Source organism: Dasypus novemcinctus, chromosome 7 (assembly GCF_030445035.2).
Source record: "Dasypus novemcinctus isolate mDasNov1 chromosome 7, mDasNov1.1.hap2, whole genome shotgun sequence".
Classification (NCBI taxonomy): Eukaryota; Metazoa; Chordata; class Mammalia; order Cingulata; family Dasypodidae; genus Dasypus; species Dasypus novemcinctus.
Genome location: NC_080679.1, coordinates 106,635,413 through 106,659,004, shown reverse-complemented (window position 1 = coordinate 106,659,004; position 23,592 = coordinate 106,635,413). Strand labels below are relative to the sequence as shown.

The following is a 23,592-nucleotide window of genomic DNA, read 5'->3' as shown; positions in this document are numbered from 1 at the left end:
TGTACCAAAGAGACTTGCTTTGTGCTTCTTGACTGTAAATCTGAGCTTTTCTCGGCTCGTCCTGCCCCTTTCTATCTCTGAGATCCCCCTCCACTGCCCGACTGCTTGACTCAACCATTCTTGGAAGATCAGTGCTTACTAGATAGCATATCTCTCCCAGAACTTTGTTATTCTTCCTTTTACATATGCTTCATGAGCCTCTTTTTAAGGACATTTCCCCACTAAGGTCTACATTGACTTCATGTATAGTATTTACATTTTAGATTGAGGTTACAGGGTTCTAAAGCAGGACTTACACACAAGTGCCTGAGCCATTGGCCCAGTTTGGTCTCAGGCATTTCTTTCCTTTTTTGACTGACTTGGTGTTTTTAAATTTTGAATTTTAAAGACTTTTGTTGGAGCATGCTTATATTGGGTTTCCCAAAGGTTCTAATACCCCCTATTTTTATTTGTGTAATGTTTTCATCAATTTGTCCTCTGCTTGACCATGATGGCACTTCATTTTGTAATCTCTTGAAGTTTTTTTCACTGGCTGATGTTCAAAAGTGAGGGCATTATGGGGCAGGTCAGAAGAGGACATTGTTGGATGTAAATTCAGAAATGTAGTCTCTACCACGTTTTACTGATAATGTCAAAACAGATTTTGTTTTGTAGCTAAATATGAATTTTCTTGTTCAGATTCTCTCATTTGAGTTTAACTTTAATTTTAGACTCTTACATTATAAATTAACAAATGCTTTGCTGCCTTTTAGACACCACTAAAAAGTAAGTGTGATTGTCTATGGAAATGGCATTCTCTTATAACCAAGTTATAAATATTCTGTTTATTGAGGGGTGTCTATGACGTAACTTTTGTGGATTTTGTTAAACAGCTCTGAAACTTGATGAGAACTTAATTTTTATTTAAGGGACACAATGTGTTTCTAAATCTTATAAAAGAGAATCAAGCCAGGCTGTTAAAAAGGAGAAGCGATGTTATACAATAATTCACATTATACAAACTTAAATAAACAGATTTAACCAGTCTTCTAATTAATTATCCTTTGCAGTCTTACTATTTAAACTTAATTTGAAGACTTTTAAACTTCATTAGAATTTTTAATTCCTTTTCTATTGACATGTAATATCTGATAATAAATGAAATATACACAGATAGTGATCCCCATAAGTACACCCTCATCTCAGCTCCTTGTAGCCAAAATTTCTTTATATCTTCTTTACCAGATCAGAAGCTGTGTTCCTTTGTAGAAAGAGGGTGATTCGCATAGGTAAAAAAAGTCTTCTTCAATATAAAGATTAAAGGGCTCTCAGAGATCTCTAGGCTTCTACCTTGCATGTTGAATTTGACCGAAAGATGTGCTTTACTTGGGCTAGACCATGTTTTTTCCCTCTTCTTTTTAAAGATAGCTCCATTTTAAAATTGTGAGCTTTCACATTAAAATTTGTATTTGTGACATCTCTCAAAAAATAAAAAAAATTCTGGCAACATAGGCTGGCAACCCCAATAATCAGCTGCAACTAAGTAGCTGTTGTCCCATGTAATGGGGCAGGTCCCTTCTGGTTCACAGCAGACCCAACCAGGTCCACTTTGTTGGTTCATGTTACCTGACTGACATTTGAGTTGGTAACCCCTACTTTAGGATATCTAGTCCAATCAATGTCACATGTCTGGTGAGGACCGGAAAACACTGAGTTATCATTCAGATTACTGTGAAACTCATACCTTCCACTTTCCTATGCTGCCTCTGCCACGAGTGAATAAGGAATAAATAGTTCTTTCATATGTTCCAATGGTTATTTACATAAATGGAACTTTGGAAAACTTTATCCATTGCTGAATCCCAGAAATAATAATTAGTACCCCTGTGACACATATCTCCAATGACAAATCAAAGATTCAGTCATGAGGAATGTGGCAAGCATCTGTCCTTGAAGTGACCCCTCCAAGTTCAGTCAGAGCTGTCAGTGACCAGTGTCAGAGAGGTTGTAATGTCCTTTTTGGTTGGTTATGGGTATGGTGCATATTCAGTATCCTGAGGAGTGATTTTAACTAGAAAAATTTCACTGCAGGAAAGGTTAAGAGTTATTTTTAGACAGAAAAATAAAAGCCGGATATAGGGGAGCAGATGTCACTTGTTTGGTTGAGCACCTGCTTCCCATGTACTAGGTCCTGAGTTTGATCCCTGGTAGCAAAACAAACAAACAGTCGAAAAAACCAGCTTTCATTGGGGAGCAGATGTAGCTCAGTGGTTGAGTACCTGCTCCCTAAGTATGAGGTCACAGGTTCAATCCATAGTACCTCCTAAATAAAATAAAACGAACTAACAAATTTTTTTTAAAAAGTCAGTTATAAATCATACTCTCATGTTAGTACATGTAATTGTTACCGTCTTTCGGGTTTGTCCTTCCATAGGATCAAATAAGAGTCTAGTGATTACAAGCACAACTAGTGTTGGAAAAATTCCTGGTTCAGCCTCTTACTCACTGTGTTTCTCTGGGTAAGTTTCTTGATGGCTTTTGGTCTTCCTAGCCTCAGAATGTGTATAAAAACACCAGTTATCTAAAGAAGTTGCTATGAAAATTAGAGTGCTAAGTATGGTGTCTGGGCACATAGGAATCATTCAACAAATTGTAAAAAATTTCTATTCCAATAATGCTATCAATTGCATAAAGTCCTTTTGGCTGGCCTAGCTCTGAACCTTTCAGGGGGCCTGCATGCTCTCTTGCCTTTTGGCTCTCACCTTTGTAGCTGTATACCTACCTTCTGAACCACACTGATTCACACCACCTTGACCTCTATTTATCAGCTTCTTCTTGATGTATTTTAGCTTCTGGTTCTTAGGAAAATCTTCTCTGATATTTGATACTATTTCTACAGAAATGCTTGCAGTTTTCCTTTTCAGCTGTGACTCACAACTCTTAAAAGAACACAGATGTTTACCATTTGGGAGACATCAACCATTTACACCATGCAAAGTGCTATAATGTAGAAAGTTTTGTTAAACTCTCACATCAGCCATAACTGGTAGATCTGAGATGTGCATCTGAAGATGTGCGGTACCAATACCCAAGCTTTGACCATTCTGAGCTACATTCTATATCATGTATCCTAAGCCTTGAAGCCCCAACCTGTTGGAGGCCCTCGTGGTAACGCTCTTACTCTCTACATGCAGGCCCAGAGAACAAGTGATAATAAGATGCATATTTTCTCTTATGCCTATTAAAATTCTACCCAGCAAAAAAGGACCAATTAAAATTCAACTTCCTACCCAAAGTTTGATCTGACTGGCCTTAGTCTCATTTGAACTACTATCATTTGGTCAGTTATGTGATTTTAAATTATGCACAGCTTAGTGTCTTTTTTCCTGCTTCATTTCAAACATTTATTAACCTTCGTTACTATTTTTCAATTTTTTAGGTATTCATATTATATTTCCTTTACCAAAGTAAAAACTCCTTGAAATCTGCAATCATGTCCTTTCCTCAAAAAAACCTTACTGAAAATAAGCATTTAATATTTTTAATATGTGCTCGCTTCGGCAGCACATATACTAAAATTGGAACGATACAGAGAAGATTAGCATGGCCCCTGCGCAAGGATGACACGCAAATTCGTGAAGCGTTCCATATTTTTAGAGCAGCGGCAATCCTCCAGGTGCAACGGCAAGAACCAGGAAGGAAGGAGGGCCCAACAGTGGGCTCTTGATACTAATGGCTACACTTTTGAGCCTATGCACCTGCAATAAGAACAAGGCCTAGAGTAGCATTGTGCCTGGGGGTTTCCTCCTGACAGCCTTCATGTTACTCAAATGTGGCCACTCTCACAGCCAAACTCAGCGTGTAGATGTGATGCATTCCCCCCAGCGTGGGACACGACACCCGGGGATGAGCCTCCCTGGCACCAAGGGATCATTACCACATACCAGCTGAAGAAGCAACTAGAAAATGACCTTGAATTAAAGATTCAATGCGGAACAGCAGAATATACCTGTCTACATATAATAACATGACTTCGGGAAGCGGTTTGACCTAATGTAAGGGGGAAATGGAAAGAAGAAATGAGATTATAAGGCTGTGAGTCTCTAAAAAAGAGTCTGGAGGTTGTCAGAAGGAATACCCCTATGTACAACTGAACAGAGTCTAAGAGACAGATAAGGTAGATACAACCCCAGGTATTGGTTCTTTTGAGGGATAAAGAGACCCACGGGTTCTATGGTCATGGCAGAAGGGGTTCACTGCCATGACAGATGGCCCTTCTTTGGAACTGGTGTTTATGCGTGATGGAAATGGACTCAGAGGGGATCTCTTTTCACAAGACTTGCATGCTACTTTATTGGAATTGTAGTTGGTGCTGAGTTTAAGATATATGTAGGGGATTTGAATCTCTGGACTGATAATATGACACCCAGGCCCAGAGCCTCAACAGACTTCAGCTCCTACACTTTGACTTATTGGACTTACTCCACTCAGCTAACATGGAGTTGAAGAAGGTCAACCACCACAACATGGAGCCTAGAGTGTCTACAACTAGAAGCGGGAAGAGTGCATCCAGTACCCATGTGGAATCTAAGCCCTCACTTGACATAGGTGTGCAATGGACACAACCAATCCAATGTCCACAGAGAAAATGTGGAATGGGTGTGGGAATGGTAGCCATGGGGGCTGCTGGGTGTGGGGAACAGGAGGAAGAGATGAGATGTGGAGGCGTTTTCGGGACGTGGAGTTGTCCTGGATAGTGCTTCACGGACAATTACGGGACACTGTAGATCCCCCCAGGGCCCACTGGATGGAACGTGAGAGAGTCTGGGCTATGATGTGGACCATTGACTATGGGGTGCAGTGATGCTCAGAGATGAACTTACCAGGTGCAATGGATGTATCACGATGATGGGATAGAGTGTTGCTGTGGGGGGAGTGGGGGGCGGGGGCGGTGGGGTTGAATGGGACCTCATATATTTTTTTAATGTAATTAAAAATAATAATAATAAATAAATATTTAAAAAAAATAAAATAAATAAAAGTTAAATACAAAAAAAAAATATTTTTAATATTTAAAACATTTTAAAAAGTTTAAAATATTATATGACCAGTAACCCTAATAATAATATCTTTTTAGTTTCTGAACAAAACTTCTCTGAAGACACAGACACTCAGGGGAGTAACAAAAAATTAGAATCTAAGGATATTTTGTAATCATAAGGCTTAAAGAAACTGGATTGAAAGGACAAAAATCAGTGTTCCATTTGTGCTTTTTCTCACGAACAGAGAAGCCACTACTGTTTCCATCAAGATAGAAAAAGACAGTGCATCCCTTCCATTGCCTGACTTGTGCTTCAGAGATTATAATGTATAAATTGGTAAGAAAACAGACAGGCATCACTTTACTTCACATTTGTTGTTTTTGTACAGAGCTAGAATTCTGCTACTATCCTTTCTTTCCCCATGTTTTATATCCATTCAGAAAATACCAGAAATCAACATGGCAGGGATAGTAAGGACTGGAAGTAGGATAAGGCATCCTGGGAATTATAATAGCCACAAGTATATTGCTAAAGATGAAACTGGAGTTATAAGAGCACTGAGAGAAGGACTGGTTGGGAATTTAAATATATACTTAAAAAATATATATTTATTAGGTATAATATATATTAATCTGTTACATCAGAAAGCAAGGCAAAGAAAGTTGGAGATGATTTTACTGGTATTTAGTAAAACTACACTAAGTAATGTCTTGTTGACTGAAAAATTGATGGGGAATGGAGCTTATCAAATCTCTCTCAAGCTGTGTCCAACTCCAAAAAGATAATTATGCCACCATCTGGATAATGAATTCAGTCCGGAAATAGTCACATGACCTGTTGTAACCATTGGGGACTGCATTTGGCCCCATGTAACAGGAAAATGGACATCATGGCTTAAATAAATAATGGGTTTATTCTTTTTGTGTAGCAATAATCCAGATATAGTCACTCTGTATCAGTTACTGCGCTTGGCTAAACAAATTATCAAAGACTCAAGCTTATTCTCTCTGTCCCTCCCTCACCATTTTTAGAATGTGGCTTTTTTCTAATTGCCTAACTTCTCATGGCCAGCAGATGGGTACTTTATTTTCAGCATTTCAGCTGCATTCCAGGTAAGAAAGAAGATAAAGAAAGGACAAAAGGCATGTGCAAACTGAAATTCCCTTGTTTTAAATAGCTTCCATGAAAGACCTGTTCAATTTATTTCTACTTACATCTCATTGTTCAAAACTTTTTCACAAGTTCAGATTTAGAGTCAAAGAAGACTAAAAGATGTAATTTTAATCAGGGCCCATCACTGCTGCAAACAAAATATTGGATAGAGATGAGAGCTATGAAAAGATCAAAGTTAAATGACAGGATTAAGAGTGAGGTGGTGAGGGGTCATCCATTAGATGATACAGGGAAAATTACTATAAATTTTATTTCTTATTATTTGATGTTCACTGGGAGGCCATTGAAGAAATTTAGGCAGGTAAATAAATCTCTTTGTGGGGTGAATAGATAAGGAGAGGAAGAGTGAACATGGGACACTATTAGGAGTCTATCCTATTGTCTACCAATAAATCATGGTAGCTTGTTCTGGACTGATTGAGAGGAGACAGATGGAAAAAGACACATTCAAGATATATTTTGAATAGAGAACTGAAAAGATTTGCTGATGGATTGAATGCATGTGGAAAAGAAGTGGGAGGACTTCCGGGTTTCTGAATGGGGATAGGTTGATGGGAAAGATAAAGAATGTTATGGATTTGGCAAGGTAAAGTGTCAAGGGATCAGATTTGGATGCGGAAAGTTTGAGATCTCAGTGATAGATCAAAATGAAATTGCCAAGAGACAATAATTTATGTGAGTTTGGAGCCCAGAGAATAGGTGTGTCCTAGAGAGATGATTTTGATGCCAATAACCAACAAATAGTATTTAATGCCACAGGGATGGCCCACATCCCATTGGGAGAAAGAAGAGTGGGTGGAGATAATGGAAATGAACCACAACATGTCAGCTGACCTCCAAGAATTTCAAGAAAGATAAGGTGCTTGAGAATATTCAAATACATTTCACTTGTTACTTGTAGTCTCAGTTTCTTGGATGGCAAAAATAGTTAACAGGAATTGAAAATGAGGCAAAATTAGTAGATCTAAATCAGATTTTGTTTGTTCCATGAACAAGTATTTTAGATATAATTTTAATAATATGTACATGGATAAATAAGTAATATTTATCCATCACATTTGAATGATGCTTTGATAAAATCTAATTAATATTGATTACTGTACGTTTTAAATTTTATTTTTCCCTCTTAGTAGAGGAAAACTAAAAAGTATTTTGTATTTTTAACTTTTATATAAAAGGTATCAGATTTTGGTTCAAGAAGAACACTGTCTCATTGCAATATCACAAGGAATAGGAAAAAGTCTGTATGTCTGGAAAATGATAACATGCAAAATGAATGTTCAAAGATAGAATCAAAGGGCAAACATCAAGGTAAAGATGAAGAAATAAACTACAAGCAGATAATAAAGATAATCCACAAAAAATTACTCTAATTTTATCTTGAGTAAATTGAGTGGGTATTTTTGAACTTTATTTTTCATTTACAGTTTGCCCTGGGATAAAATGATAAGCTCTATTAATCAGAAAAGGTTAATGGCATATTATGTCTTTGGTAAATTGATAACGGTTTCTGGACCAAGTTGTTTGTAAATGCTATTCAAGAGTACAATTGTACCTCAGCAGCAAATCACATGAAAATGTCAACATATGTTTGATTTTACTCTCTTAAAGAACAAACCCCACAAGGAACATTATAAGATAATGGAATGTGTAAAATTAATCGCTTTTCAAGGAGTCTTTTCCAATTTTATTTTCCTTGGTTGAATTCCCTTCCCAGTTTGGCCCTTAGATGTGCATTCCCTTCTTGGAACATGTGTTTGTGGTGACTATACTAGAGCCCACTTTGAGTCAACTGTGCATTTATCAAACAATTCCCTCTTACCTAAATATTCCCAATGTAGTCACTACTCACATTTATCCTTTATTTGTACTCTCCATTTGTACCTGGTGGATTCTATATTATATTAATTCATAAAACCAGCTCTGCCAGGCTCCCTACGGCTACAATTATTAAGGCTGTAACTGAAACAATATCTCTCATACTGATCTTCAACCAGAAATTCTTGTCCCAAAGCTTTTGATTCACATTAAGACACTAATGATTACCTCCACCAAATAAGTGGCTTAATTGTCACAAAAAGCTGAATGAAAGACTTTGATCGCTACCTTTGAGAGCACTGTATTCCAACATCTGTCCCATCCATAATTAGCAAACACTAACCAAGGTTTTAATTTAAAAAAAAAAAGAAAACAAAAAATTTTTTGAAGAAACTTTTATTTTTTTCAGAAAAAATATTTCCATTTTTGTTTGTTCTTGCCAAGTAATTTTAGTCCTATCCGCTGTATTTATTTTCTGGGTCCTGCAAAGCCTCTTTTTGCATGTGGGTTGTATTTAATAGTCTGACTGGTAACAATTTCTTCATTTTCTTTCCTTAAGAACTGAGGTGAGTTATAAATCTGCTAAAAATGATAGAAATTATGCAGCACTTTAGAGTGCCTCTTTGATTTATTTGTTAAAAGAATTGGTGCAGATTAATCAATGGAGTCTCCTTCATGTCTAGAGAGACAATGGAAGTATTTGATGGTTCTTTTACATTCACATCTCCTCCTGGAAAAGTAGAATAATGATTCTGTAGTAAAGCCCTACACAAATGCAACATATCCTGAAAAAATATTAATGATATTTTTGTAATTGATGAAATGGGATAAAATCTCCTTAGATATTAGACATATTAACGTTATTCACTCTTCTGCAAAAAAACATGTAACAACACCACAGAGACTTTTCATATCCAACTTTTAAATCAGCTTCATATTGTAGACTATTAATTTTCCCTAGGAACCTACAGATGCATAATTTGAAAATGGACACTCTATAGTTAGTAACTCTATATGTACAAAGAAAGTTATGGAGGGTTAAAATATCAAGCCTGATTTTTTGTGGGTCATTAGCTGTTCAATGCATCTCATGGGCTTCTAAACCAATGAGCTGAGAGTCTTGGGAAGCTCTAGTCTGACTTGAGTGTAAGAAATGAGAAGGAGCACAAGTATTAGCATTGTTCATGGCTATTAAAATATTCACAGATGACTAATTTGAGAACGTCTTAACCACATAGTAAGTTCAGACCCATCACGGATCAAAAGCTAAGTTTTGAGTCAGGAAGAAATTGGCCAATATTCAAGGAGAAAGACTGGAGAAGAGAAGGCTGGGATTGAAAATGATTTGGTGGCCCTTTAAGGCCTTGTGTTTGGCAGAGATCCCTGTGATAATGAACTTCTTCTATTGGTATACCTTTCCTTCAGAGACAAGTGCCAGAGGAGCAGAAGCTCTGACTAATATTTCCAGGGATATGGTACAGGCTTCTGCATGGAGTGAAGAAAAATTATCTCCACCAATTTTCTTCTCAACCACAATATTTTAGGGCGAATGATGTACTCCAAAACCACTTTGGAAACCACTTTTACTAGTAGGGCTTCTTCTTTGAACTAAGAAATCGAGCAGTATTTTCAGAGAGACCTTTCTAACTTCTACAAACCACCAATATCTCTAGAGTTCTGAATGCTGATCATCTTGAAAACCCAATCTAGTAGCAGATATGGTTTCCATGGAAAAATGAAAAATCTAATTCAAATCATAGAATCAGGAAAGTTTATAGAAATTATCTATTTGAATCAAATAATAATTTGACATAATTGTATAATATACCAAATACCTGAAAAATATTAAAACTTAACAATATATTGAAAAAAATTTTATTTCTGTTTAGAGAGCAAAAATTTTTTCACTTTATCAAAATTTAGGGTAGTCACTCCACTATCAAGCTTGACACAAGTGAGTTCCCATATCTTTGAAAAATTTCCTCCATATCACCAATTGATTATGTAAGGAAGAGATATAACCTCATTCTCTTAACAAAATACTTCAGGATGATTTTTGTCACAGAGTTTTAAGGATTCACAAAGATCATTTTAGATTGATGGAAAATGTTAATTGGATAATGACGTAGGAAACTTCTATTACTCACCTTTACCAGCTAATATTTCTCATCACAATTTGAGCTGGAATTTTAAAAAACAATCAAGGAAATTACCCAATAATAAAATAAATCTAATTACCCTGTTAATTGTGCTTATCTGTTTCACATTATTTAAAAATAAAGTGAAATTGACATTCATATGCAAAGAAAGGCTATTATTAAATTAATCATTGCATATCCTAAACAAGTATGGACATTGGGCAGATGGTAAAAATGATTACATGATAGCAAGAGAACTATCTCCTTGCCCCCGTCTTCTCTACTGTTTAATATTAAAGAGTGAAAACCTAAAAAAATCATTTGTACTGATCAGGTCTTTTTTGGGTGCAAATGCAGAAAACCTATTTCATCTAGTTTAGGAAAGAAAGAAATATCTTGGCTCTCATAACGTTTAATATTTATCTATTGCTGCATAATAAACTATCCCAAAACATTAATTTTGCTAACAAATCTGCAATTTGGGAAGGACTAGGGAGGGAATGCTCATCTTTACAGCATTAGCTGGAGCAGCTCAACTTGAGCTTACAGGATTTACTTCTGAACAAGGTGGCTCATTCACATAACTGGAAAATTAGTTCTTCTGTCACCTGGAACTCAACTGGTACTGAGGGCCGGGAGACTGCTATACCTTTCCACATAGGCCTTTCCATTGCCCACTTCAGCTTCTTCCTGGAGTAGTGAGCAGGTACCAAGAACAGGTATACCAAGAGTATGATGTGAAAGTTGCATTGCTTTTTATGTACTAGTTTTGGAAGTCATATAATCACATTGCCACATTCAAGGGAAGGAAACATATTCTCCTGAATGGAGAATTGTCAATGCCACATTGTAGTAAGGGCAAGTGGAATGGGAGAAAATGTTGTAACCCTCTCAGGAAAACAAGATCTGCCATATTATCAAAATTTAAGAATGACTCTACTCCTCTACCTTTCTCCTTCTGCCTCTCTCATAAAGATCAGCTACAGATTTTCTCCATAAAATGGGTAAGATGAGACTTGGCAGTTCAGATTCTTAGATTGCTCTAACGTAGAAGGATAAAAAAGAATTCTTTCCTACAGCTCCATCCAGAAGAAGTTCAAAGACTAATGGGCACTGTTTAGGTCACGAACCTGTTCTTAGACCTATCATTGGTCAAATGAAATGGGGAATAAGGACTAAGATTAAGGAATAAGGAATAGTTGTGATTTTGACAGCATCCACAGGACCATTTCATTGGACTAGAGAAGGTTGTTCTTATGCTCACCAGTGGGGTTTGCATTGAGGACAGATAACATAATAGATAGCCACTATAAATTTTGATGGCACATGTAGCAATTTGCTATTGTTCATGAATTCCAAAAATAATTTGTAAACTGGTTTGTTCTTCTGGGCATATTCGATTATATTGGATTCAGAGTTTCACTTTTACTTAATTAAATAATGATTGAGACTTTGATTAGGCCACGTTGTAGTAGGATGTTGAGTCTCCAACCCCTTGGTAGGCAGGGACTCACAGAGAGATCTCACCACAGAGAAGAGAGTTTGGAGTTTTGATCCTGGAGCCTGGAAAGTAAATACATAGAGAAGCGGATACATGAGAATGAAGAGAAGGTTCAATGGGACACAGCAGAGGCCCTGAGAAAAGAGACCAGCCATTTGCCTGATAGTTTATAGCTGGCCTTGTAGCAAGAGTAGAGAAGCTAAGCCCAGAGGGAAATGAGCCCTGGGAAGTGAGGGACCCAGGAAGCCTGAACCTTCACAGACGTCAGCAACCATCTTGCTCCAACACATGGCAATAGACTTTGGTGAGGGTAGTAACTAATGCTTTATGGCCTGGTAACTGTGGGCTTCTATCCCAAATAAATACCCTTTATAAAAGCCAACAGATTTCTGGTGTTTTGCATCAGCACCCCTTTGGCTGACTAATACAGCAGAAAAGAGGCTTTATGTTTTTCTAACTATTTTTTGCTTTCTAGTTTATATTCATTTGTTCATTCATTCAAGATTGTGTGCATATACTATCTGGCAAACAGTGTTCTACATCAGTGGTTCTCAAAGCATGATCTAGATACCAGTGAAGATTCCTCACCTTTTCAGGTAGTCTGAAAGGTCAAAACTGTTTTCCTAATAATTTTAAGACATTATTTGCCTTTTTAATTTTCACTTTCAAACAGGGTGCAATGACATCATCCAGAGGCTACAGGACATGTGATATCTCAATAGGCTAATTGCAGAAGCATATATGAAATCCTTGCTGTGTTTTGTGAAGCCAAACATTAAAGAGATTTTCAAAGTTTTAAACCAATGCTTATATTCTCATTAAATTTTTTGTTTTGAAAAAAGTTATTTTCCTAAAATACGTTATATTAATATGCAATGGTTTTTTAGTATTGCATTTTAATAAATGAATATAATAAATCAGTATTTAAATCCTGGATTTAATAAACCATTGTTTAAATCCTGGACTTTAAAAATCCTTCCTGATTTCTAACATGATAAATATTATAGGTATAACTCATATAAACAGTGTCATTAAACTCTTTAAGGACCTTAAAAGTTTTAAGAGTATAGAGTACGATTAAAAAGTTTGAGAATTTCTAACTAGGTTGAGTATGTGGAATCCAAAAGAAGACAGAGCCTCTCCTCTCACAGAGCCTCATTCCTAGTAGAGATGATAAACTACTTTGGAAAGAACTACAAGATTTACCATATTGCAATATAATTGCCTATCTAGTAGTTGATTTCTTCCACAAGACTCTATGTTCTTACAAGGCAGAACTGTTTATTATTTTCAGAAAAAGTTCCAAAAATGATAGCTATTGATTTTGCAGAGCAAACTACAAAGATATGTTCAATTTTATGCACTCATGAACCCTACTGAGGGATGAAATCGGTCTTTCATACTGATTTACTAGTAAGATAACAAAAACAAAATTTTAACTGAGAATTTATCATTTGGTATCAAGTGGTTCTTGAAATCTTAGGTTTATCAGAAGCTGAGGTTTTAGATAAATATTGTCTAAAGTGACCAATAACTATTTATGGTATCTGGACTGTATAACTATACCCAGAAAGATAGTCTTATGTCTAATGCATTTTAGTAATTTGGAATTGTTATAAACCTACAAATGTAAACATTTTGGCTGATTAATTTTTCTGAGCTTATGTTAGATTTTGCTGTTATTGGGAGTATCTTCTACATCCTTCATGATCTTGATCTCCATTTTCTGAGGGTAGATGCAGATTGTAACATTTAAACAAAACTTAGAACTGTTAAGAGTCCTTAGACATCATGGGTCCCAATCTCATTTTACAGATGGAGTGGTAGTTAAGTGGTTAACTCACCCAAGTTTTACTCAGATGGTCTAAGTAACTACCTGGTCAATATGATTTGGTAGATATTAGTTAAAGGACTATTAAGGAGTAACATCACCAAGATGGCAGTGTAAGACATGTTGGTGAAAATAACCCTTAAAAACCAAAAATTGGAGCAGAACCAACTTTCTCAAAACTCTGTAAGATGAGCTAATTTGCAAGCTATACAATTAGCATGCAAAAATCAGTAGTGTTTCTATATACCAATAAAGAATATCCTCAAATTGAAATTTAAAAAACAATTCCATTCACATTAGCTCCTAAAAGTATAAAATATGTAGAAATAAATTTAACTAAGAAGGTGAAGGACTTGTACACTGAAAACTACAAAACACTGCTGAAATACCTCTCAAAGTCCCAGGAGCTTTTTTTTTTTTTTTTTACAGAAATGGAAAAGTCTACTCTCAGATTCATACAGAATCACAAGGAGTCCCAAATAGCCAAATCAATCTTGCAAAGAAAGGGTAAAGTTGGAAGTTTACACCCCCCAATTTCAAAAGTTAATGTGAGGCCAGTAATCAAAAACAACGCGGTACTGGAATGAAGATAAACGTATAAACCGATGGAACTGATTTTAGAGTTCAGAAATAAGCCCATACATCACCCACTGATTTTTAATAAGAGTGTCAGGTACTTAAATTGGGGAAAGAACGGTCTCTTCAACTCTTCAACAAATGCTGCTGGTAAAACCATTTATCCACTTGTAAAAGAATGAAGTTGGACCCCTACCTCCAAATGGATTAAGGACCTAAACATAAGTGCTAAAACCACAACATTCATAGAAGAAAACATGGAGGAATACTTTGTAACCTTAGATTTAATAGTGATTTCTTAGATATGACACCAAATGCATGAACAGCATAAGAAAGACATAGATAAAATGGACTTCATTAAATTAATGTCTTTTATATGTCCAAGGACACTGTCAAAAAAATGAAAGACAGCCTATAGTATGGGAGGAAATAATTGCTAACCATATCCCTGATAGGGTTTAATATTCAGAATATATATTTTTAAAACCTGCTATAATTAAACAACAAAAATACTAATAACCCAATTAAAAATGGAAAAAGGACTTGAATAGACATTTTCCAAAAAAGAGATAGAAATGGTCAATGAACACATGAAAAGATGCTCAAAATCATTGGTCATTGGGGAAATGCAAACAAATTCACAATGAGATACCATTTCACACCTACTAGAAAGTCTATAATTATTTTTAAAAATCAGCAAATATTAATAATAAATATTGGTGAGGATGCAGAAAATTAAGAACCCTTATACATTGATGTATATGGTTCTACCCATATACAGTGGTGGAACTACTGTGTAAATAAGTTTGGTAGTTCCTCAGAAAGTTGAAAATAAAATTACCAAATGACCCAGTAATCCTACTTCTTGTTATATGCCTCAAAAGAATTGAAAGTAGGGAGAGATATTTGTACTCTAATGTTCATAGCAGCATTATTCGCAGTGGCCAAAAGGTGGAAGCAACCCTTGTTTCCATCAGCAGAATAAGAGATAAACAAAATGTGGTGTGTGAAAGTTAATGAGACCCAGAAGAGGAGAGAGAGTACTTTGCCATGTGATGCCAGGCCCTCAAACAAGCTAAGGAACCCCAAGGTTTGCCAGCAGCCAGTCCCAGAATGTTATAATCTTGGGGAGAAATCATCACTTTGCTGATGCCTTGATTTTGGATTTCTCCTAGCTTCAAAATCGTGAGCCAATAAATTCCTATTATGTAAGAAAGAAGTGGTATATCTGCACAAGGGGATATTATTCAGCTACAGAAAGAAATGAAGTTCTGGTGCATGCTGCAATGTGGCTGAGCCTTGAAGACATCATGTTGAATGAAATGACAGACACAAAATGACAACATACTGTATTATCTCGTTTATATCAAGTATCTAGAAGAAGCAAATTTCATAAAGATAGATAGATTATAAGTTACCAAGGACCGGGGCAAGGAGGGAAAGAGGGAATTATTACTTAATTGATGCAGAGGGTCTGTTTGAGATGATAAAAAAGGTTGATTAATGGATATCGGTGGTACACTGGAACGCAGTTAAAATGGGAAATTTTGAGTTGTGTATGTGGTACTACAATAAAAAATGAAAAAGAAATGACTCATATGAACTGGGTTCAAATTCCGGCTTAACCACTTACTAACATTGGGGGACATTCAGCATGCTCTGTAATCTCTTTATGCCTATGTTTCCTCACTAAGGAATGGAATACTATCAGTAATTTCCCCAAAGATTTGTTTTGAGAATTAAATGACACAAAGCACAAAGTCATTGATACATATCAGGTTCTAAATAACTGTTTCATTTGCTTATTTGCAAACTAGGACCTCTGTTCTTGCCATGGTTACAGTTGCAGAAAATATTTACTTTAGAATTCTGTTGATTGCTAGAATATGTAATGCTGATAATAATATGTATTACTGATAATTAATAATAACACATCTTGGAAATGCTAGTAGGCTGGGGCCTAGGGTCAGAGCTGGTACCCAGAGCTTTTGTTTTCTGTTATCAGTCCTCTGAAAACTCTGCATTTCACTTTTCACCAGTTTAAAACAGGAGATTTAGAGTAGACAATCTCGATATTCCATTCAGAATTGTATTTGGTTGTATTTAAATGGGCTGGGACACAGCCAAATAGATTGGACAACCTAACCTAGCCTTGGGCTGGGGCTGTGAGGACTAAGTTGAGGAGAGGATTTCCCCCAGAAGAATCAAGTGCCCCAGGGTTCAACAAAGTCACAAATGGCCAGAATTGTTTGGTCCAATAATTTCTGTCATTTCTGGTTCCTTAAAAATCTCTGCAAAGGGGATGTACATAAGAGAAAAATAAGGTTCAGTGAATAAACATCTTTATTACATTAGCAAGCCGTTGATTGTCGAGGATGCACTTGACTAGAGAGGGCTTACTCCTATATTAATGGAAATTTGTCCTGGTGTTTTTTTTCTGGCCAGATCATGACAATTCCTGTATGCATGGGCATTTCATATAAATTTTCATGTTGGACGTTCTTGACAAAATAGTTCCAGTTCCAGAAGAGATAAAAAATGCAATCCAGTCCCATAAATGAGAATGACAGGATTCATTCTCAGGGGAGGCAGCCCGTCAGCAACTAAGTGTGGTTCAGGGCAGGTACTCTCCATCATAGGAGAGGATCAGGGCAACCAAAGGCTACCTGTCAAGGATAGGAGATCATCCTCGCTTATTAAGTCACTGCTAGAAGCATGTAAAGGAGAGAGTGAAGGGCCACAGGAATTCTCAAACTTTGACCTCGTACCTAGGCCTAACCAACAACAGAAATTCAGACTGGCCCTTGCTTACTGTCTCTGAGTCTTAGAGGCTCACTGGATACTCATCCAGGTAGGAGAGAGGAACAGCCTGGGACTGACATAATTCCTATCCCTGTTAGGTCTGGCTCTGAAGTTAAGCTAAGCCTCTTAGAGAGGGGGCTTTCAGAGTCTGGGGTGAACAGAGGTAGGATAAAGTCAGCAGAGCTGTTGAGTTCTGTCAAGTATTTTAATTTATTCATAATCAATGAATTGTTTATCACAGTCAGTGATTAATTATCAACATAAAGATGCCCATGTATTGAAATAGTAGAGATTTAAGTTTTCTTTTAGGTTTAAATCAAATCTCCTTTGTGAAAAGGGAAAAATGTCAATGAGGAAAATGGAGTCAACTTAAGTGGGCACCATTAAAGATTACTATTTTTTCTTTGTACTATTGTAAGGATATCTTTGAAAGAATAATCAAGTGAAGGTATCTGAAAAGGATTATATAAGAAATGGAAGCACATGAAGGGAAAACTAAAGTGTATAGCAATTGAAAGGTTCACACTTCCATTTTTGTTAGTAGTCTGGGTATGAAAATAGGGCATTCTATTTAAAACACTATAGATTTCTCTGTTTTGGATCATCTTTTTTGTTTTTGTTTTAAGATAAAGCTGAACTGCTGTCATGTCACAAATTTTTGTTGTTGTTCAAAGCAAAATTGACCAAAAGAAAAGAACTCTATCCTTAAATTGAAGTTTAAAAAGACAGTCTTTATAAATCACCAAGATGATGTGGCAGGGCGAAAGACAGGAATGTAAGATTAGGCAAATTACTCCACGGTGATTGTTCTTGCCCTTCAGAGCTTTTTTTTTGCTGGGATTAGTAGCCCATGGCAGTCAACTGTGGCTGAGGTGGGCAGCATCCCAGCAGCCACTGTCTCTCAAAGAAAGGGACAGAAACACCAGAAACACATAGCCTTTGATGACATGGTCACTGATGTAGCTTGTTGCTCTGTTGCTTATATTTTGAAATAACATCATGTGAGCTGAGTGGCGAAGAATAGCATTTGACAGGTTGCAGGGTTGCATACACTGAAGAGAAGACAAGATTCTTGGTGAGGTAAAAGTCTGAAGGACTAGTGCCTTTAGCTTCAACCGAAAGTCTTTCTGTACAAATATGACCTCAAAAAATTGGACAGCTCTGCACAGCTGATTGAGGGATAGCAAACTGGACAAACTTACTTAGCTGTGTTCTTATCTAACTAGCTTACTTAGCAATTATCTCTGATGACCATGAATTGAGTAAAGCAGAACCGTTTTCTTTATTCACATTTCTGTCCATACATTAGCTAGACATCTGGGGACAAAATTGTCCAGTGGAAAGATAGCAGCAGGTCCTACACTGTGCAAATTAAAGGCAACACTTATGTATCATTGTAGAATCAGATAAATAGCTACTTAATAGCTAGTTACTTAATATCTTTGAGCCCCAATTTAGAGATCACTCATACCTATTTCAGAGGCCTTTTTGTAAATCAAAAGACATTTTGAATGTAAGTAAAAATATTATTTATAATAATAATAATAGCACCCTGCCTACATATTACTAAACAATATTTACCCATAGAAATGACCAAAGAAATAGACATTTAAAATGTGGTTCAATTTCCCTATCTTGAATTATCTCCATATCTTATAGTACTGCTGTATTTTTTAAAATGAGATTATATATATATGAAAGCATTTTGAAAAATAAAGAAATATGTTTGATACTTTAATTCAACTTAATAACATTTATTCCATGCCTGCTATATACCAAGTTAATCTTTGGGATTACTCAGATGAATGGGCTATGGTCTCTAACTTAAAGTAAAAACAAAAGAAAAATTTTCTCATTTTAATATACTTTACCCCTATTGAAACGCGCTTCGCCTCATCACTCTTAGCTATTGACACATAGATTGAAGCTCATAGACTTTAAACTTTCAGTGTTTTTTGCCTCTTGTTTCACACTTTTGGTCTTCTAATTGATTTTTTTGATCTGCAGTTAGGATGGGAGCAACTCATAATAACATGGGAAATTTTTTCAAACTATTCCCCTCCGAGAGTCTTCTCTATCCCTAGGACCACCAAGGGTGCTGGCCAATGCCTGTAATCTCTGTAATATGAATAGCTGTTACAAGTGTGTTTCCCTCACGCTTGTTTAGAGGTGCATGCACACACACAAATAAGTTCAGATCTTCTTTCTAGAAATGTCCTTGTTTTATGGTTAGGTTGAATTTAGCCTTCTTCACTATGCATTGTAGACCCCATTATTGATTACTATTCTAGGAAGTCTATTTATCCTTTGTCAGTATCATCAGAAGGGCTTCATAAATCATATAAAGTGGTGTTTCCTAAACAGAAATTTTAAAGGTTTTATAGCATGCAAAGAGAAAGTGTTCTATCCTAAGTTTACAAGGAAAGGTGTAAAATAGTTATTTTAAATATTTTTCTACCCCAAATTCATTAGCTTCACCATGACTCCCAGCCCCCATTATCTGTTCATTAGCCTGAGATCCCAAATTAAATTCCTCATAGATAGCTCCCTACAGTGTATTCTGGGAGAAAAACAGCAAGCTCTTGTAAAAGACATTTAATAAATACTCTTTATATATTTTTTCATGTATATATTTTATATATTTTTTTTCAAACACTCTGCCATTTTTCTGTTGAGTTTGTGGTCAAAATTTCAAAACTAATTCCCAACTTTTTCCTTTCATTGCTGCTCAGTTGGGTTTGTCTTTCATTGCGGCCAGATGAGGAAAATCAAATCAGTGCTTAAATAATTTACCAGAAAAATTGACAGTATAGGAAAATGTTTGTTTATAATTAAAACTTAGGAATCTCTATATATTTAAATCAACTTCAGTTACAAAAAGCAAGAATCTACCTCTTGGAATACGAAAAATTTTATTTTGAAAGGTTTTTAAGCTAAAGTTTCTGTTTTATCATAATGCTGTACTGTTTTCTTTTTGATTTGAGTTTACATTATACAGTTTTAGTATATATCATCAAAAATTTTATTTTATGTGACTTAAATCCATATTTCCTAGGTTTATTTTGCACCTGCTAATATACTGTACTTTTTCTCTTTCCGCATTTTTGAACTGCCACTGATTTCAAATCCCTGTACCCTAGCCAATATAATGACCATTCTATGTCCCTATATTTGCAAAATATTCCCATTTGGTCCTTTATTTTATCAGCTTTTACATTCTCTTAAAATGTCTCCTAAATGAACCTACAGAGGATTCTCCCCTAAATGCCCGGGATTACAATTTGGGAAACATTACTCTATGTGACTGATTTCTCCCCAAACAAACACTTTGATCATTTAAAAATGATGGCCCTTGCCGAGCACTAATGAGCTAACTCGTGCATTGTGGTGTGTACACAATGGAGGATAAAAAATGGGCTTGGAGTTAGACTCCCTCTTTATTCATCCAAGGGGAGCATTAGTGAGAGAGTTATTTTTTAAACATTAATACTATTTTGGCACCTTCCTTTGATTTGAAAATGAAAAAGATTTTTAAGTAAGTGACTAGTGAAAGGGCTTTCTATTTTTCTTTATAGAAGTCTATGAAAAGTGAAAATGTGAAAGTCTTTCCATGGACCTTGCAGAGTCGGAGAAGTAATGGAATGGTATCTCACCCACTAATAACAACCGAGAGGTCATTTCCTAGCTCCTTCCACTTAATTTCCCAGAAATATATACATCTGGCTAAATAACATGAATGCTTTATCCAATATTTTGCTAAATGCAAAAGTAAGCATTTCATATCTTTGTTGTTTCTTTGGGAAGGTTCATTTGTCCATGTAAAATACCTTCACAGGAGAAGAGGAAGCAAAAGCAGAGGTCAAAGGAGAGAGGCTAGAGTCCCCTCTTTTCTTTACCTTCTCCTTTGACCCTAACTATTTTCCCTGCCTTTAGTAGGTACATTAGGGAATGAGTCATCACTCTGAAGACCAAGGAAGATTGAAAGGTGGTTGCTAGTACTTTAGAAGTTGTCAGGTTTAAGAATTTAGGCCTTCTTTTGACAATAATAACAATAGCTCACATTTATTAAACATTTATTATATACCACATGCTCTTGTAAGGACCTTACAAGTATTAATTCATTTAATCATTTCCATAAGTCTATGAAGTAGCTGCTGCTATTACCACCGTTTAGGAGATGAGAAAACTAAGGTATAGAGAGTTTAAATAGCTTGTACCAAGTCACAGAGATTAGCACTGACCTGAGGCTTAAACCTACTATTACAGTTACTGTAACTGTAATTTTGTAAAAAAAAATTCCCTTCTGAACTATACCTATAATTCTTCTTGTATTCAACTTGTTTTTAAGGATCTGGTAGGGAAGTGAGACTTTTTCATAATGTAGATTATGCCAATTACTGGTTGGGCGTTCATAAATTTTTGTATGAGAGCAGCCTGATTCCTTTCTTTCTTTCATGATCATAGTAAGAAAACCTCATTTCTTTTTCTGTTTTTTTTGTTTTGTTTTGTATGTTACACTTAATTTGATATCAGTTTTTATTTTTATCAAAATTATACATGAAGTTAAACTATTAGTCTAGAAGGCTTTTGATTAAAAATCCCATTCCTCTGGCTTCTCATTTGCCCACTCATCGATCTCACTTCTGAGAGGCAAACACCTCCAACAGCCTTACCTTTGTTCTTTTTCATGCCAACCTTCATATCTTTAAACATGAATATATTGCTACTTCCTGATTATCTATTTTAAGCATCTACTGTCTTCCTGTTATGATGGTTTAGTACTAGTTCTCTTACACATTTTCTTCCTGTCCATTTGTAGTTGTCACTAGGTGACATTTTTGTGATTTTCTAAATTTTGGTTATAGCCGAGTCAAGAATTATAAGTCCTTTTGTATTCAACTTTATTTCTAGGAGTTAATGATTACCTGGATTATTAATTTGCTTTTATTTTGTCATGCCTACAACTAATTTTTTCAAAGATTCCAGTAACTCTGTCAAACACCTATCAATCTTTTGGTCAAACACTGAAATGTTAAATAATATATTGCCTCTGTTTTTCGTTTTTTGTTTTTTTTCTTTTAATCTTCTTCTCCATTTTCTTGCTTCAATTTGGACTGAAAGCTCTGTAGACCTGACACACGGCAATGAACATTGGACTCTCTTTTGCCATGCTCCTCCTGGGTTCCTATGCCTTATTTCCAGTATTTTCTTTTCCTTGGCCCAATTCTTCATTTCACTAAAGTACTTTCCCCAACAGCTTCTAAACAAAGATATAAAGGAAACAAACGTTTTAAGTTCTTTTTGATCTGAAAAAATGCCTTTATTCAATTCTGTCATTGTATTGATAATTTGATAGGTTACATAATTTTAGGTTAGTGTTTTACTCTGAAAATTTTGAAAGCATTCTTCTAGCTTATCATGAACTTTAGAAAAGTTGAATTGTAACTATTCTTTTTTTTTAAAGAATTCTAACCTTTTTTTTTAAGATTTATTTTTTTATTTATTTTTCTCCCCATCCCCCACCCCCACCCCCAGTTGTCTGCTTTCTGTATCCATTCGCTGCGTGTTCTTCTGTGTCCACTTGTATTCTTGTCAGCGCCTGGGAATCTGTGTCTCTTTTTGTTGCATCATCTTGCTGCATCAGCTCTCTCTCTCTCTGTGTGGCACCACTTCTGGGCAAGCTAGACTTTCTTTTGTGCTGAATGGCTCTACTTATGGGGCACACTCCTTGTGCATGGGGCTCCCCTACGTGGGGACACCCCTGAGAGGCACGGCACTCCTTGCTTGCATCAGCACTGTGCGTGGGTCAGCTCCACACCGGTCAAGGAGGCTTGGGGTTTGAACCGCAGACCTCCCATGTGGTAGGTGGACTCTATCCCTTGAGCCAAGTTCGCTTCCCGTTACCTTGGCTATTCTAATTCCCATCCCTTTGTATATGATCTTTTCTTCCTCCCTCCCTCCTTCCTCCCTTTCTTCTCCCTCCTTACCTCCTTTACTCTCTCTCTATTTCTTCTCTGGAATATTTTTGAATCTTTTTTTATAAAATTATATATTTTATAATTTTATGGGCTTACGTACTCATTTATTATGCTGGACACTTGATAGTCTCTGTCAATCAGAAGACTCATATAAAATTCTGGGATATTTCCTTGCACTTTATTTTTAAATCTCTCCCCATTCATTTAAGAAAGAATCCTCCCTTTTGGTTTTTCCTGTTAGTCAGATGTTTAAGTTCCTAAATTATTTCCTTTTCTCTCTTTTCTTTGATTCATCCCTTTGTGTTTTTTAATATTTCCTGAGATGTTTGTCATTCTTATTCTTCAAAATTATGTTGATTTAAAAATTCATATTTATTTATATTTGAAATTTCCAAATGCTTTTCCTGTTTATTATTGTTCCTGTTTTTATGAATCTTATATATTTCCTCATTTCTTGATAATATTACAAATAGTTTCTTTCAAAATTGTCACCTGGTTTCTGTGTTATTTTTTATTATTTTGGGTCCTTTTTGTTTGGATGTTTTGATATTCCTCTTCCAATTTGCAGTTTTCCCCAGTGGCTATACACTTCATGAAAGCAGAGGCCATTTTCAATACCTGGAATAGTACATAGCATATATTTGCTGCTCAGTAAATATCTCCTTATTCAGTTTATTGATTCTTCCATTGATTTTTCATCACTGATACCTGCCTACTCATATTTTTAACATAGGTACTAAAATGCTGATTGAAA

At 35.8% G+C, this 23,592-nt stretch overlaps 1 protein-coding gene and 1 non-coding gene across 3 annotated transcripts in view; both read left to right on the top strand.

The window, feature by feature from the left end:
* ARHGAP15 (Rho GTPase activating protein 15) overlaps positions 1 to 23,592 on the top strand; it is a 653,844-nt gene that overhangs the window by 52,853 nt on the left and 577,399 nt on the right. The gene's annotated exons all lie outside the window — the stretch shown is intronic.
* On the top strand, positions 3,528 to 3,634 carry LOC131279344 (U6 spliceosomal RNA). Its single transcript, XR_009186712.1, has one exon. It is a non-coding gene; the product is annotated as a U6 spliceosomal RNA (small nuclear RNA).